Raw genomic sequence first — 14590 nt, 5'->3', positions numbered from 1 at the left:
CAACAATTACATTATCACATACACATGTTCATTACTTCTTCATAGATTGCTATATCAAACAGAGAACACTGAGCATTGCTGAAATGTTGATATCTAAAATAAACCACAGTAATGGCTCTGCAATTACCAACCATATATTGAATCAACAAAAGGGGTGAAAGTCTGCATTATGTTTTTAAACCTGGATTATTAGAGCAGAATGTTAAACCTCACAGTTAAATGTTGGTAATCCTACCTACATTTTCTAGTATTTAATTTTCTTTCTTTCTACGACCCTTATACCAAATGAGCGAAAAGAGAATGTTTAGAGAGACTCCTTGCTTAAACATGTTTCTCTTTAGTTGATTAAAAGTTTGTTTAGTTTAATCTTCTAGCTACATATGAGGTAACCTTTTAAAAATTTACCAGCCTTTATGTAATGGAAAAACTCATTCCAGGCTTTTCTTTAGAGCTTGAACAATAGTCCCAGAGGGAAGCAATTTAGCAGTGGGAATCTTTTTTCCTGTCGTTAGGTAAATAATTACTTATGGCCACAATCCTATACTCAACTGAGAGCATGGACTTGTCCACATTTGAGCATTTCGCTACTAAACCAGTTTCCCCCCAGTAAAATGAGACAGGAGTTGTCCACACCCACAAGTATTTGTGTATGAGAAGCAACTTCAGTCTTTCCCATTCATAAAAATAGGCATTCGCTTTTCTGTTTGTCTCTGCCTTCTAATTAGCTGATTATATTATGCCAGTTAAGAACCAACAGAGGTTGCACTCAGTGGTGTGTGAACCTTGTTCTTAAAAAAAAAATCCCTTCCCAATTACTGTGCAAAAGCACCCTATTGTGCAACAGTAAATTTGCTTCTGCACTTTTCTGGTGTTGTACAAATCTGAGGAATCAAAATAAATGTATGACTAAGCTCCTGTTGAAATAATCATGCTATTGAAATAATTATGCTTGACACCTAGAGAGTTTATGTTCATATGAGGCCCCAACTCTTGTCACTGCCACTGGCATGGTACATTTTCTGTTTGTGCAAGCAGAAAGTTTAGGAAATATACATGCCACACAGCTATTCATAAGGGTACATTTGGTACGATGCCGTCCAGCTACAGTGATAAGAGATGAAGTGAATCTGGATTGCTGAGGTTTGCTGCTCTGCCCAGTATTTCTGCTTCAAGGAGCTTATTTTTCACACATTGACCAGTTATCTCATTATTTCCTTAACCGTGCCCTAATGCAATGAGCTAGGAAGGGAATGAACCAGGAGAGAACCTATTGAGGTATTTGTGCATTTCACATTCCAACAGAAAGGTAAGTTCTCTCCCTGGAAATTTTGATATTTGTATGCTGAACAGTGTCCTATGTGCAACCCAATGATGCGGTAGTAGCTGAACTCATTGGTAGCTTGTACTTTGAACAATGGATACAAATAATTCAGATTCAGCTGGAAGATCTGCCTTCCTCTCCAATCTGGTAACACACACACACACACACACACCGTATTTTTCCATGTATAAGGTGCCCCCATGTGTAAGATGCCCCCTGCTTTTGGGGATCCCAAATTTTGAAAATGGGCATATGCACTCTCCGTGTTTAAGACGCCCCCTGATCTCTAAACTTATTTTAAAGTACTGTAATGACCGTTCCCCACATAAAGGGGAGGCGCATTTTGCACAGTTGCGTGCAGCCCCCTGGGATCCCTAAGGCAGTCCTGGAAGTTTGGAAGCCGGCACTGCCTACCTGGGCTGGATACTGGGGTTCTCCGCCCACTCAGTTAGCCGTCCAATCCAGCTCAGGGAAGCGTGCTGGGGGGATTGGCCAGGTAGGAACAGGTAACCTTACCTTGCACACGGTGGAAGGTGAGCCATTCGTGGGAAGCAGCTGAAGCATTCAGAGCTTATACATTATCCGTGTATAAGATGCCCCCTGATTTTTAACCTTATTTTAAATTTAAAAAACCTAGTCTTATACATGGAAAAGTACAGTATTTGTTTAGCAGTACTAACTCCATGCAAGGTCACGTAAAAACAAGTTATAACAATCCTGCACAGTGGGCTTATGCTATATGTTCTTAGTATTATTCTCATAACAGGACTCTCCTTCCCATACATTCTAATAAAACTCGCATAATTTTGTGCCAAATTAATATATTTGAACTTGGAGCCAGTGTGCTGTGCGCAGATAATAATGTAAGCAGGACGAAATGAAGGCAAAAGACAAGTGTTTTGAGATAAAACAAGAATAAAAATAAACTTGCATTGTATTTACTGCTTCAAGTTTGGGAGCGCAAGTAAAGTGATGAAGCAAATATTTGAATATATGTAGCTCGATTTAAAATTAGAAGTTTCCACTTTGGATTTGTTCTCCCACATCATGGTGCGAGCTTTGAATATGAACAGTGGATAAGAGCTGAAACAGCAGCAGCAGCACAACCGGACCCTCTCATCTGCCCCAGTTGAAACAAAACACACCTGTCCCGTATTGAGCCACAGCCAGCACTGTAGCTCTCCAACAGTTTAACTTCACCCCCCCCCCAAAGGCGCACACTCTTCCATTATCTCCTGAGACAGCCGGATGCCAACTAATATAGATAATTTACACTGGTGCCAGAACTGAATTTTAGCTGCACACGTGTAACAGTATGTAGGATTCGGGAGGAAACTTCATTGAGCAGAGTGGGACTGAGTAAATGTCAAATACTGTTTTATTCCTCTGGTATCATGCAATCAGGAATCCTTCCCACAAGAGGGCGATACATCATCACATTTTTAAAAGATTTGGTTTGCAACGTCCCCCATTCACATGAGCAACATACCACACTTTGTTGGATGAGTGTCACAGAATAGACGCAGGGACCTCACCTGTTCTCCAAAATATCTCAAAGATTATAGACAGAGGCTCTGAAGTTTGCATCCACAATCTCCTTTAATACCCCTGGGTGCAATTCATTAGGCCCTAGAGATGTGAATTCATTTAAAGTAGCTAGGTGTTCCTTTACCACTTTTCCTATCTTGGCTGCAGCTTCCTCTTTGGATCATTTATTCTGTTATCACAAAGTTTTTTCCTCTGTTTTCTCCATGCAGAGATCCTACTACATATTTGCTTGTTCCTCCTCTTACTTCTAACATAGTTGAACAAACAACCTCTCTTGCAAGCCTGAGCTCATTGTGGGCTTTGGCTCACTTGACCTTCACCCTGCAACTGTTGGCTACTCGTGTATACTCTTCCTTAGTGATTTCCTCTTTCTTACGTTTCTTATAATACCATTCTTAAATCTCAGCTTTTTAGATGCATCCCACTTTTATTTAATGTTGAAATTGTCTACATTTGTGCCTTCAATATTTCCTCTTTAAGAAACTCCCAACCATATTGGACTTCTTTCTCTTTGATTATTTCTGACCATGGGATCTCACCCAGTAGCTCCTTAAGCTTTTTGAAACCAACCTTCTTGAAGTCCAGAGTGCATGTCTGATTACGCTCAGTTTTCCTTTGCTTGTGTATCATGAAACACAAGAGGACACAATCACTTCCTCCCAAGGTTTCCAGTACTTCCACTTCATCAGTTCCTCCCTTTTGAAGAGGACCAAGTTCAATATAGATGATCCCCTTGTTGTTTCTTCCACCTTCTGGGAAATGAAATTGTCAGAGATCTGCAGATGAAGGGCCGTGTACAGATTTTAATAATAATAATAATAATAATAATAATAATAATAATAATAATAATAATGGAATTTGTTGGCCCTTACATTATTGGCAGAGTTTGAGTTCCAGGAGATATCGGGGTAGTTGAAATCTCCCATGACTACTATATTTCGCCTTTTTGAATGTTTGGTAATCTGCATCACTGAAGTCTTTAGTCTGGCTTGGAGGTCTATAGCAGACAACAACAGTAAGGTCACTGCTGTTTTCTTCTCCTAAAAGTTTTACCCATTTACTCTCAATCTGCCTTCCATTCTCCAGGTCATGGATCTCTTCACAATATACACATCCTTTACATATAATGCTATTCTTCCTCCCTTTCTGTTTGGTCTATTCCTTTTGAACAAGAGTTGTTTATACATTATTAGCTAGCTTTGTTTTGATCACTTCAGTGGGTATTTCTGTATTGTTTTCTTCGGTTCATATTCTGTAAGCTTATTCTTTAGGAAGTAACAAGGTGTTTGAACTTTAAAATTAATGAAAGAGAAGTTGCAGAGCATGTATGCGTTTGAACATATATCAAAATATGCTTAGTGCAGTATATTTGCAGAATGTTTTTCTTATAAGAGCTAGCTAAAACAATAAACCTGTTTTATCACCAGTAAGTACAATTAAAATAAAGTAGTTTGCAATAATAGTTATTTTATCAAAAATATAACTAAATATGCTCCCTGTATTTAAAGGATTAAAAAATAATAATTATGTGGTGCTGTGGTGTAAACCACTGGGACTTGGGCTTGCCAATTGGAAGGTTGGTGGTTCGAATCCCTGTGACGAGGTGGGCTCCCGTTGCTCGGTCCCTGCTCCTGCCAACCTAGCAGTTCGAAAGCATGTCAAAGTGCAAGTAGATAAATAGGGACCGCTCCGGCGGGAAGGTAAACAGCTTTTCCGTGCCCTGCTTTGGTTTTGCCAGAAGCAGCTTAGTCATGCTGGACAAACGTCGGCTCCCTCGGCCAGTAAAGTGAGATGAGCGCCGCAACCCCAGAGTTGTTTGCGACTGGACTTAACTGTCAGGGGTCCTTTATCTTTACCTTTTTATATATATATATAAATACATATACTTTTTGAGGCATGAATAAAAGTAGGTACTGTTTGTTGGTATCTACACAATACAATTCAAAATAACGTCTTACATGGGCCCTGTTGCTAACTTGCATTTACAAGCTATATTTACAGTTAACTATAATATATATGAAATAGGGGGTGTTTCTATCTCTTACATCTTCTAAGATTAAAATTTTTCCTTAGTTACTACAAGAGGTTTTTCTAAACCCCTTCCCTTTACAGTGCTAGCTTCTTATTTATGCATTTGCTTAATTTTCTCACTGATGCTTTCAACTGGTCCCATCCTACTCTTCACATGCTTGTGTAAAAATAGCCTTTGCTTTGGTCTAGTATGAAATAAGTTGCAAGGGATGTAATACAGTGGTACCTTGGTTGTCAAACGCCTTGGTTCTCAAAGCCGAAAACCTGGAAGTGTTCCGATTTTCAAACATTTTTTGGAAGCTAAATGTCCAATGTGGCTATCTGCTATTGTTTCCGGGGCACCTGCACCAATCAGAAGCTGTGCTTTGGTTTTTGAACAAACGGATTAAGTTTGGCGCTTTTGTTTTTGCTATTTTTTTGTGTTTTTATTTTTTGAGGCTTTTTCGGTTAATTTGTTTTTGTGATGTGTGGAACCCAGTTCAGCTACTGTTGGATTGATTGTGTAACTGCGGAAATGGATAAAAGCCCCCCATCCAAACAATTACTATCATCAGTGCAGGTAAGAAAAAAAAATGTCAATGATAAAATTTAATGTCAATGATAAAAATTAAAATTAATGTCTTTTTTATTTTACAGTACAGTACATTGATTGATGCTTTCCATTTTATGGATCAATTGCCTTGTTAGATAGTAAAATTCATGTTAATTTTAGGGGTTGTTTAAAAAAGTCTGGAACGGATTAATCCGTTTTGCATTACTTTCTATAGGAAAGCACGCCTCGGTTTTGGAACAGACTTCCGGAACGGATTAAGTTTGGGAACCAAGGTACCAATGTAATGGGTTTGAGAGTCATTGTGACAAGTGTGGGGAACCTTTGGGGGGGCTGGCTATCCTGTCTCCCTTTCTCTAGCCTCCTTTCTCTAGCCTCCCTTTCGGGGACGAAATCAGGTGGATGAGGACTGTGTGGATGAGGAATGAGCAAGAAATAGACTTCAATGTTTGTTTTTATTAAAAGGTCAATGTGGGGGTGAGAAACAGAAATATCTGAGGGGCAAGGGTACAACCTTTGAGCTTCCCATGCCTAATCCAAAGAATGGGAACTTGTTTTCAGAACATATTTCTTATTTTTAAAACAAGTGGCTGCTGGTGCTCTGCAAAAATTTTAGTTATTCAAGCTTCAGTAATTTGAGCTGCCCAGCTCTGCTTGTGCAAACTTCTCCCTGACTAATGGAACAACAAGTTTACAGAGGTTTCTACAAATTTTCCATTCATTTATTTGAAAACCCGTCTGAAATGGGGTAGCCTAAGCTAGTGAGTAAGACTGGATGTGCCACTAGGGTGTGCAGGAGTTGGTTCATGCTATCCATCATTGATAGCCTTTTCCTCTACGAATTTGTCTAAAGCCATCAAAGTGGGTTGCCATTATTACATCTTGCAGTAGATAATTTCACTGTTTTTTAAAAAGAAAATACACTGTGCAGAAAACTTCTTCCTCTTGTCTGTCCTGAATCTGCCATTATTCAGCTTCATTGAATGGCCCCAGGTTCTAATATTTCTCTTTCAGGTCAAAGCAAACTGAAAAAGGACAGAGGACTTCCCAACATCAAGCTGAGAGCAGAGGCATCAAGCCCTGCCTCACACAAGGAAGAGCGACTCTTCTTGATAAGCAAATTATTCAAATGCTGGCAGGCATTGCTCCATGGCATCTTGAGAACTACAGAGAACCATTGGAGGCACCGATGCTTCTTGTATACAGAGTGAACACTTGTCACTTTAGCTAATCTCACCTTTGCCACGGAAGGCTGTTGTGGTTAGCAGCACAGTTGTGTGGATGCCATAGGTCCTCAGTTCATTCTCTGTGCCCTGAATCAAAGAGTCCTCAGATCACAGACAGACTGAGCAAATTCAGGCATAAATCTTTCTTTCCCTCTCATGCTAGACAGACAGAGAGGGTATCGCTTTAAACACCACCACACCCTTCCTCAGTGTGGACCATGTGGTGGTGGACCACGTGGTGTGCAAAATTTAGACTTTTGTTCTTGGCCATTCATCAAGAACAGAGCTGCTGTGATGGCGAGAGGAAGCTTTCACCACAGTAGGACATCTGCACATGGGTCCTTAGAAAATGCTAAATTGGACATTTTGAGTGCAAGTAACATAAACCTCAGTAATTTTTGATTATACTCTTTTAAGTTCAGAAAACTACATTGGTTAATGTGGGCAGAAGGCCAAAGGGCAGTCTCTCTCAAAGAGCACAAATGACAGGGTGTTAACACTTCTAAAGAATTCTGCCTCTCTCAAATGTTCGTGTTCCTCCCTTACTTTCTAATGGTTGCTGTTGTCCTTTCCACCCACAAATACAATTTAGATCCTAAACTTCAGTTTTAAAAGGAACAATACTAAACTCATGATACAAACTGAAGTAAAATTAAACTTGGCCCACTACATTATTTGTTGAGCCACCAAGTTGAATGCAGCTCATTAAACTTATGTACTTGTGGCCCAAGGGGTTGAAAAAGTATGCTACTTCAAAAACAGGAGACATTATCAAACCTGGAAGGCATCAGTACAGTTACATAGCAAATAGGCTGCATTTGGCTAGGTGTGTCCCAAGCTATGCAGGCCTACCCTAGACAGTGACCTCGACACTTAAGGTTTACTACAGTATCAGCCAGGAAATGCAGGCACAAAGCCAGCCAAGAGAGTCTCGTTTATTTGATGTGAGAGGTGGGAGCAAGCACTTAAATTGATACTAGAATTATAATTCATTTTGGGCAAGGAAAATAATTAAAAATAAATGTCACCTTAGTGTTTTAATCAGCTTGGTGTTTTAACTTTCATTAGCAACACTGGGAGCTAAGCTGAGATTGTCTTACTCAGCAATTGGACAGAACAGAGCTTGCATGTTTTCCCTTACTCTATTGTAAGTTAAAGGTTTAGATATTTTAGGGTTGTTTGTTTGTTTGTTGTTTAAAAATGGAAGCTGTAATGATATACTGTACAGGCGAGTCTGGACTATCCCATCTGCTGCAACCACCAAACTCCTATGATCCTTGAATGAAAACGAATCATTGGATCTGGATGGAATCCACCTGAGCATTCTAAAAAAACTGAAGGATTAAAATATCTATATTTTAACAAGAGTCTGTAACTCACTCCATGGCTTGGCATCCATGACAGAGAACTGAAAGCAATCTATGTGGCACCAGTGTTTAAAAGGTTGGTTCTATGAAGTTACAGGCCCATTAGCTGAACATTTGTTAAAGATAAAATGACTGATCATACTTAATAGTAAGGCTTGCTGTAGAATCAACATACATGGCTTCTACAAAGCTCTGCCTCACTATCATTTTAGAGCTATTTGAGTGTCTTCACAAGCATGTGGATAGGGGGAATTTGGTAAAAAAAATATATACTTGGACTTTCAAAAGGCTTTTGACTAGAACTCTTTTCAAAAATTCATAATTCAAAAGGACTCCCTGTAACCGCTGAACAGTAATTTCAGCAAGCCTTTTTGCAGTCCATTTGCAGATGCGGTTTGGATTTAAACTGTACCTGTAAATGGGCAAAGGCTCACTGACAGTGGATATACCGGTAGTAGTAATGGTTCTATATAGATAGCTACTGTATAAGCAGCATCCTCTAAATTTAGATGCCACATGCTGTAAATACCAGTTTTATGAGAACAAGACCATTAGAGGGCTATTTATGTTCTGCTTGTGCGCTACCTGTAGACATCTTGTTGGCCAGTGTGGGAAACAGGATGCTGTACTAGGTCTTTCATTTGATTCAGCAGTCCTTTTATGTTGTGTGTCAAAACTGGCAGCAGAAGACAAAACCCCTAAACAAAGCCATCTATTATTTTACAAGTTATTGACTGTCTTTTTGGCACCCTAACCCAGTGATACACAGTATGGTGCATTCCAGATGCTGTGGACTATAACTTCCATTAGCCACAACTCAGATAGATGTTATAGAATATAGACTAAAATATATGGAGGACACCTGCCCTAAACATCTGATAGACGCCTCTAAAAGTGAACATCATGCATTGGTTTATATACGCTTTTGAGTGCCTACTGGCTAATTAACAATTAAAATAAGATACCATCATATCTGAAGTGTGTTGATAGAACCTGATTGTTTCCATTTGTATATGGAATAATGCACACTTGTTTCATTATATCTGGGATTTCTGTCCCTTCTTCCCCAACACACATTGAGCAATGCTCTTCAAAACATGGTAATAACTCTTTAGCACTATCAGAAACATATAGAGCAAGCTTTAAAAATATGTATCAAGCCACCACCCTTGAAAAGTACATATTGCTTATGCTTATGCAATAGGATTATGGAAACATGTTGTCACTTAGGGGAAAGGGATAGTCATCCAGAACAGGAAGAATGTTCCACATTATTTTGAATGATAAGTATTATTTTCCCTTGCTTATCAGTTAGGTATGGGTTGATGCATTACCTAGGATCAAACTACAAAGTCAGGCTCTTGTAAACCCACTTGTTCCACAAACTCTTCCTCCTTATCTTCCTCTACAACTAAATTGAAGGGCTGATCCTTGCTGTCATTTGCCCCATGTCAAACACGTTTTAATATGAAATAATTGTGCAGAAAGGTCCTTGCATTTTCCATTTACAGGAGCATTATACCCCCTGTAAATACTGAGAAAGAAAACTGGGTATAAGGATCATCATACCCGGCTTGATCTAATCAAGGAAGGCAATTATGTCCGATGACGTTAACGACTTTAATTTAAAGCGGTTTTTGTATTCCTCCCGCAATTTGCATGTAAAACTCTACTGACACTATATAAAAACTGTCAATGCTTTTCAACTTCTCTTCGGCTTTGAGTGTGCATTTGTGAAAGACAAAAGCGCAACTTCACATACGTTTGTCGTCTCAAGTTTTTGAACGTATGGGTGGGCCATGCATTACAACAAACACGTTTGAGACTTCCCGAATTTTATTTTTGTTTTGTTTTGCATCAGCTGCGAAGAGAGGCGTCGTATCTGATTTTTATTTTTATTTAGTTTCGTTTCGTTTTACTCCACACCCCATTCTCTCCCCTCCCCCCCATCTCCAAGAGCTGCAGGCATCTGGGGAGTGGCTGCCGTGACTTTCCCTTACAAGTAAAGAAGCTTGGCAGGAAAATCTCGTCGCTTTCACCGGTTCAACCCGATCCAGCTTCGCACTCACGAACGAGGTGTGGTTGCGAAGACAGAAATGGCAGTTAGGCCGGAGAAGGGTTCCCTTGGGGGCGAGTGCAGAGGCGGTTATGGGGCAGCCTCTGACCGAGGCAGTCAGGAGAGAGGTTTTTCGCTTGGGCCCATTACTCCTCAGTGTCTTTATTATGGTGGGGCCTGTGGCAGTTTAATAGCCTCCGGTAGAGGCTGTTAACTCCGTCGCCGCGCCTCGCACGCCTTTCTTCCTTCGAGCCACCCGTAGCCGGGAGTGAAGAGCCCCGCCCAGTAAGCAGGTCCCGCCCACCTCCGAGGCTGCTGACTCGGGGCTCGCGGAAGAGGGCCGTTGGAGCCCTGCCTGAGGAACTCCGCGACAGCCAATGAGAGAAGCGCTTCTGGCGCGAGGGGGTGGCGGCGATGGCGCCGGCCTCCTGAGGGGTGGATGGGGGGGGGGGGAGGCGGAGGGAAGCCGAGGAGGCGCGCGAGAGCGGGGAAGTGGGCGCGCAGCTGAGGCGGCTGCGTCTCGCGGTGTGGTCGTCGACTGAGATGTCGGTCTGAGGTGAGCGCGGGGCTGCTGGTCTGCGGGGAAGGGCGCATTCCTCGCCTGGGAGCCGTCGAAGTCGAGGCTGGGCGCCTCCTACCCTCCCTCGGAGTTGCTTGGAGGGGGGGCGCTACCTAAGCAGCCCCCTTTTCCCCCTTCGGTTTGCCGCAGCCAGCCTCTCTCGGCGGCTTCGTGGCCCGAGGGGACTCGGAAGCTGCGGGGTAGGGGGAGGTCAGTCCGTCGGGGGCGGGAGGGGCGTGAATTCAGCAGCAGAAAACACGACCTTTGCTCGGGAGATAAACGCGGCCGCGTCCCTTATCCCCCGCGGGGCGCGGCAAGGCAGGACGAGCAGCGCAGAGTCCCTTTCCGAGAGGCGTTGAAGAAACAGGTTTCGGTGGCTGCTGTCCGGTTGCCTTGCCCGACTCAAACCTGGTGTGTTACAAGTGGGCTGTGCAATTCTGAGATACGCGGGGGGGGGAGGGGGCATCCTTAAGTGTGTTTCTCCTGAGTTGCAGTTCTGCGTGCTTTTAGAACTTCTTGTTGCCTTCCTTTCCCAATTCGAGCTCTGACTGTTCCCAAATATGAAACGCGGCTCTTCTTCCCGATCGCGTTTTTTTAACACCACCTGGCGCATGCTGCTCTCATTATGGTTTATTTGGTGCAAATAACGTCAGTTTTTCCAAGACGTTGGTTTCAAAGGGTATACTTGAGGGTTCCCCCCCCCACTTCTACAAGGCTTGTAGAGTACTTACTTACACACTACTTTCAAAGGGCGGTAATTAGGTGGCCATATGCTCAATAGTTTCTAATTATTTATGCAGCCCAGCCTTTGATAGCTTTTATCTCTAATGAGGACCCTACGTGCTTTATGTTTTGGAGTTTTGCAAAAGAAATGCTCGCACACCCCACCCTACAGGCTTGGTACAGCTTCCTCATGAAACCTCCTGGTACATTACTGTGTGTGCCATTATTTATACTCTAGCTATGGCAATACTGTACTTATGTGTGCAATCATTATACTAACTAGATACTCTACATGTGAATTTCAGAGTTAAGTCTTAGCTATATGAAGATGTCTTCCTGAAAATCTGCAGTATGTGAAACTTCCTGAAAGGATTGTTCAGGCTGCAGCTTCTCTGGCATCTAGTTTCATAGTGTGAAACTGGAATTAAAAGGAAAATATGCAAAAATAAATATCTAATAGTATAAGATTATAGGTGTACTGATCCAGTTCCTGTTCTGCTGCATTGATCTTGTCAATCAGTATTCTGTTTGGACTAATGAGGATCAATACTCTGTATGGCTTGTAAGTGTCTCAAAATGGTCTGATACTTGGAAATCAACTTTCTGTCAAGTTATTTTAGTCTAGTAAATTATATCTCTTCTAGTCATTTAGTTATATTGTAGTAGACTTCATGCAGTTGATCCAAGGCCACCTCTGCCCCATTTCAGAGCCTATTGCCAGGTACTGCCAGCAGGAACACTGCCAGCAGTAGAACTACACCCACAGAGCTTTCAGCAGGTGCACCAGAGGCCTCTGGAGGAGGATACTCGCTCACTGGTGAAGCCCTTTGCTGGTAGGAAGGCATCTCTGTGCAGTCCTAACCCCCTCAAGGTTATGGATTGGGGAGTTAGTGTTGTTCCATGCATTGAGTTGGTTTTGTTTGCTTTTAGCTGGAGTCTTTCATAATTTGTATAATTGGGGCTTCAATTAGCTAGCACTACTGTGGTGATGCTTAAAGTAAAGGTAAAGGGGCCCCTGACCATCAGGTCCAGTTGTGTCCGACTCTGGGGTTGCGGCGCTCATCTCGCTCTATAGGCCGAGGGAGCCGGCGTTTGTCCGCAGACAACTTCTGGGTCATGTGGTCAGCATGACAAAGCTGCTTCTGGCGAACCAGAGCAGTGCACAGAAACACTGTTTACATTCCCGCCGGAGCGGTCCCTATTTATCTACTTGCACTTTGATGTGCTTTCGAACTGCTAGGTGGGCAGGAGCTGGGACCGAGCAACGGGAGCCCTAGGCTCTGTGGTTTAACCTACAGCGCCACCTGGGTCCCGTGGTGATGCTTATGTATGTCCAAATTTGCATTTGTAGCTGTATCAGTGGCACACATGGATTTTTCTTGTAGGCTTGGGGGGATAGTATATTCTATATGCAGTATTTGTTACAGTATGCTTTGATAACTTTTTGCATTTGATAATGTTTTGCAACAATTGTGTTTCCCCCTCTGAATGGAGGATATGAGGATTAATTCTGGGCTCTTTTTGTTGTTGATAAAGAATGCATTTTCATTCACAATTGCTGTCTTGCCACATATTTATGATACAGTACAATGCCTGAAAAGTTATATTCCATCTAGGGTACTCCTCTTGTGCTGCTGCTTATCCCCAAGTCTCGTGCAAGGCAGGCACAAAAAGGTTTATATCAGTTATTGCTGAGGTTTGGGCAGCAACAGTTAACACTTAACTTTTCTGAGGGTGGAAATTTACAAGCATACCGTGCTATTTATATCTAACAGTTTATTTTAGCTAAAGTACTTTGATTCTATTCTAGCTATTGATTTGGAATGTTGTATTAGCCTGTTGTTTCTTAGGAGGTTTAGGGCAGGTAGTAAAATACACATACTAAAAATACATTTGTTTGATAAAGAGCCACTAAAGTTCACCCACCACAACTACATTTGCAGTCCCCTTCTCCAAATAAATAAATAAATAAATAAATAAATAAATAAATAAATGTGTCTGTTGTTTCCAGAAGATAGACCTGGACTTAATGGATTACATCCAAAGAAGTATGCCTGATTGTGCAATAGAATTTTCCTACTTCTCCACACACATCCTATAGACCCCTGCCCCCACCTGCTCTAGAGTGTTCCCAGAAGATATGCCTAAACCTAATGAGTAGTCCCCAGTTCACCCCCAAAATCCAGGGTTTTTTATTAACTGGAACAGTTTTTGGGGGCTCTTGGGAGACTTCAGGGGGGAAGAGAAGAGGAAGTCCTGTTGCATAAGTGGAAGTTTGTTTGTTTAACAGAATTTATATGACGCTTGAATGTAAAAAAAAATCCTTTAAGTGGTTTACAAAAATAAGTTACTGAAAGTGCATTTATACACATGCACCAAAAAATAGCTCACAGTTGAACACAGAGATCATGACTGGACAAATATCAGTGTCTGAATCAACCTAATGTATATTACTGCTTGCTTCAGAACTCACACTTCCTTAATTGGTTACAATATGCTCACTGTTCTATTGTTTCAGTATAAGTATTATACTGAATGGACAACTAAAACTGGCATTCCTGACTTGGCTGTTGCAAGCTACTGGTCTTCCAAGTTAAGCAGAATTAGAGATTTTGTCTGTGAAGTGGCAAACTTGCCACAGTTGAGAGAGCTTATATTTGGCTTTCAATTCTGGAAAGCTATACCCAGAGCAATCTTTGCAAATGTTATGGGTTTGTGATATTGATTGACTTAAACTTGGAAGATGGGAGTTTCATTGGGAGGGAGGTTTGGAAGTACGTACTCATAATCTGCCATATTCATGAGTTATTGGCTAGTTGTTTAGACGACATAATTAACTTGTAATGCTACTATCTGGCGTAAGCTAACACAAAATGCTAGTGATGTATGGAAATGAGAGCTGGACCATAAGGAAGGCTGATCGCCGAAGAATTGATGCTTTTGAATTATGGTGCTGGAGGAGACTCAAGAGTGGGACTGCAGTCCCATGGACTGCAAGAAGATCAAACCTATCCATTCTGAAGGAATGCTCACTGGAATGCTCACTGGAAGGACAGATCCTGAAGCTGAGGCTCCAATACTTTGGCCACCTCATGAGAAGAGAAGACTCCCTGGATGTTGGGAAAGATGGAGGACACAGGGCACAAGGGGAAGGGGACGACAGAGGATGAGATGGTTGGACAGTGTTCTTGAAGCTACAAACATGAGTT

General features: G+C 41.8%; 1 protein-coding gene across 3 annotated transcripts in view; it reads left to right on the top strand.

Annotated features, from left to right (window-relative positions):
* The first annotated feature begins 10493 nt into the window (after positions 1 to 10493).
* FARP2 (FERM, ARH/RhoGEF and pleckstrin domain protein 2) overlaps positions 10494 to 14590 on the top strand; it is a 61359-nt gene continuing 57262 nt past the window's right edge. For 2 of the 3 annotated variants that reach the window (XM_035133929.3, XM_035133926.3), the window contains exon 1: positions 10494 to 10655. The gene's annotated coding sequence lies outside the window, so the exon portion shown is untranslated. Of the gene's footprint in view, positions 10656 to 10679; positions 11070 to 14590 lie in introns of those variants that run through there. The other variant, XM_088670781.1, reaches the window with a different exon arrangement.

The sequence above is a fragment of the Zootoca vivipara genome, chromosome 5 (assembly GCF_965207765.1).
Source record: "Zootoca vivipara chromosome 5, rZooViv2.hap1.1, whole genome shotgun sequence".
In the NCBI taxonomy this organism is placed as follows: domain Eukaryota; kingdom Metazoa; phylum Chordata; class Lepidosauria; order Squamata; family Lacertidae; genus Zootoca; species Zootoca vivipara.
Note: the sequence above shows the minus strand (reverse complement) of the source record. Positions and strands in the feature narration are given on the sequence as shown.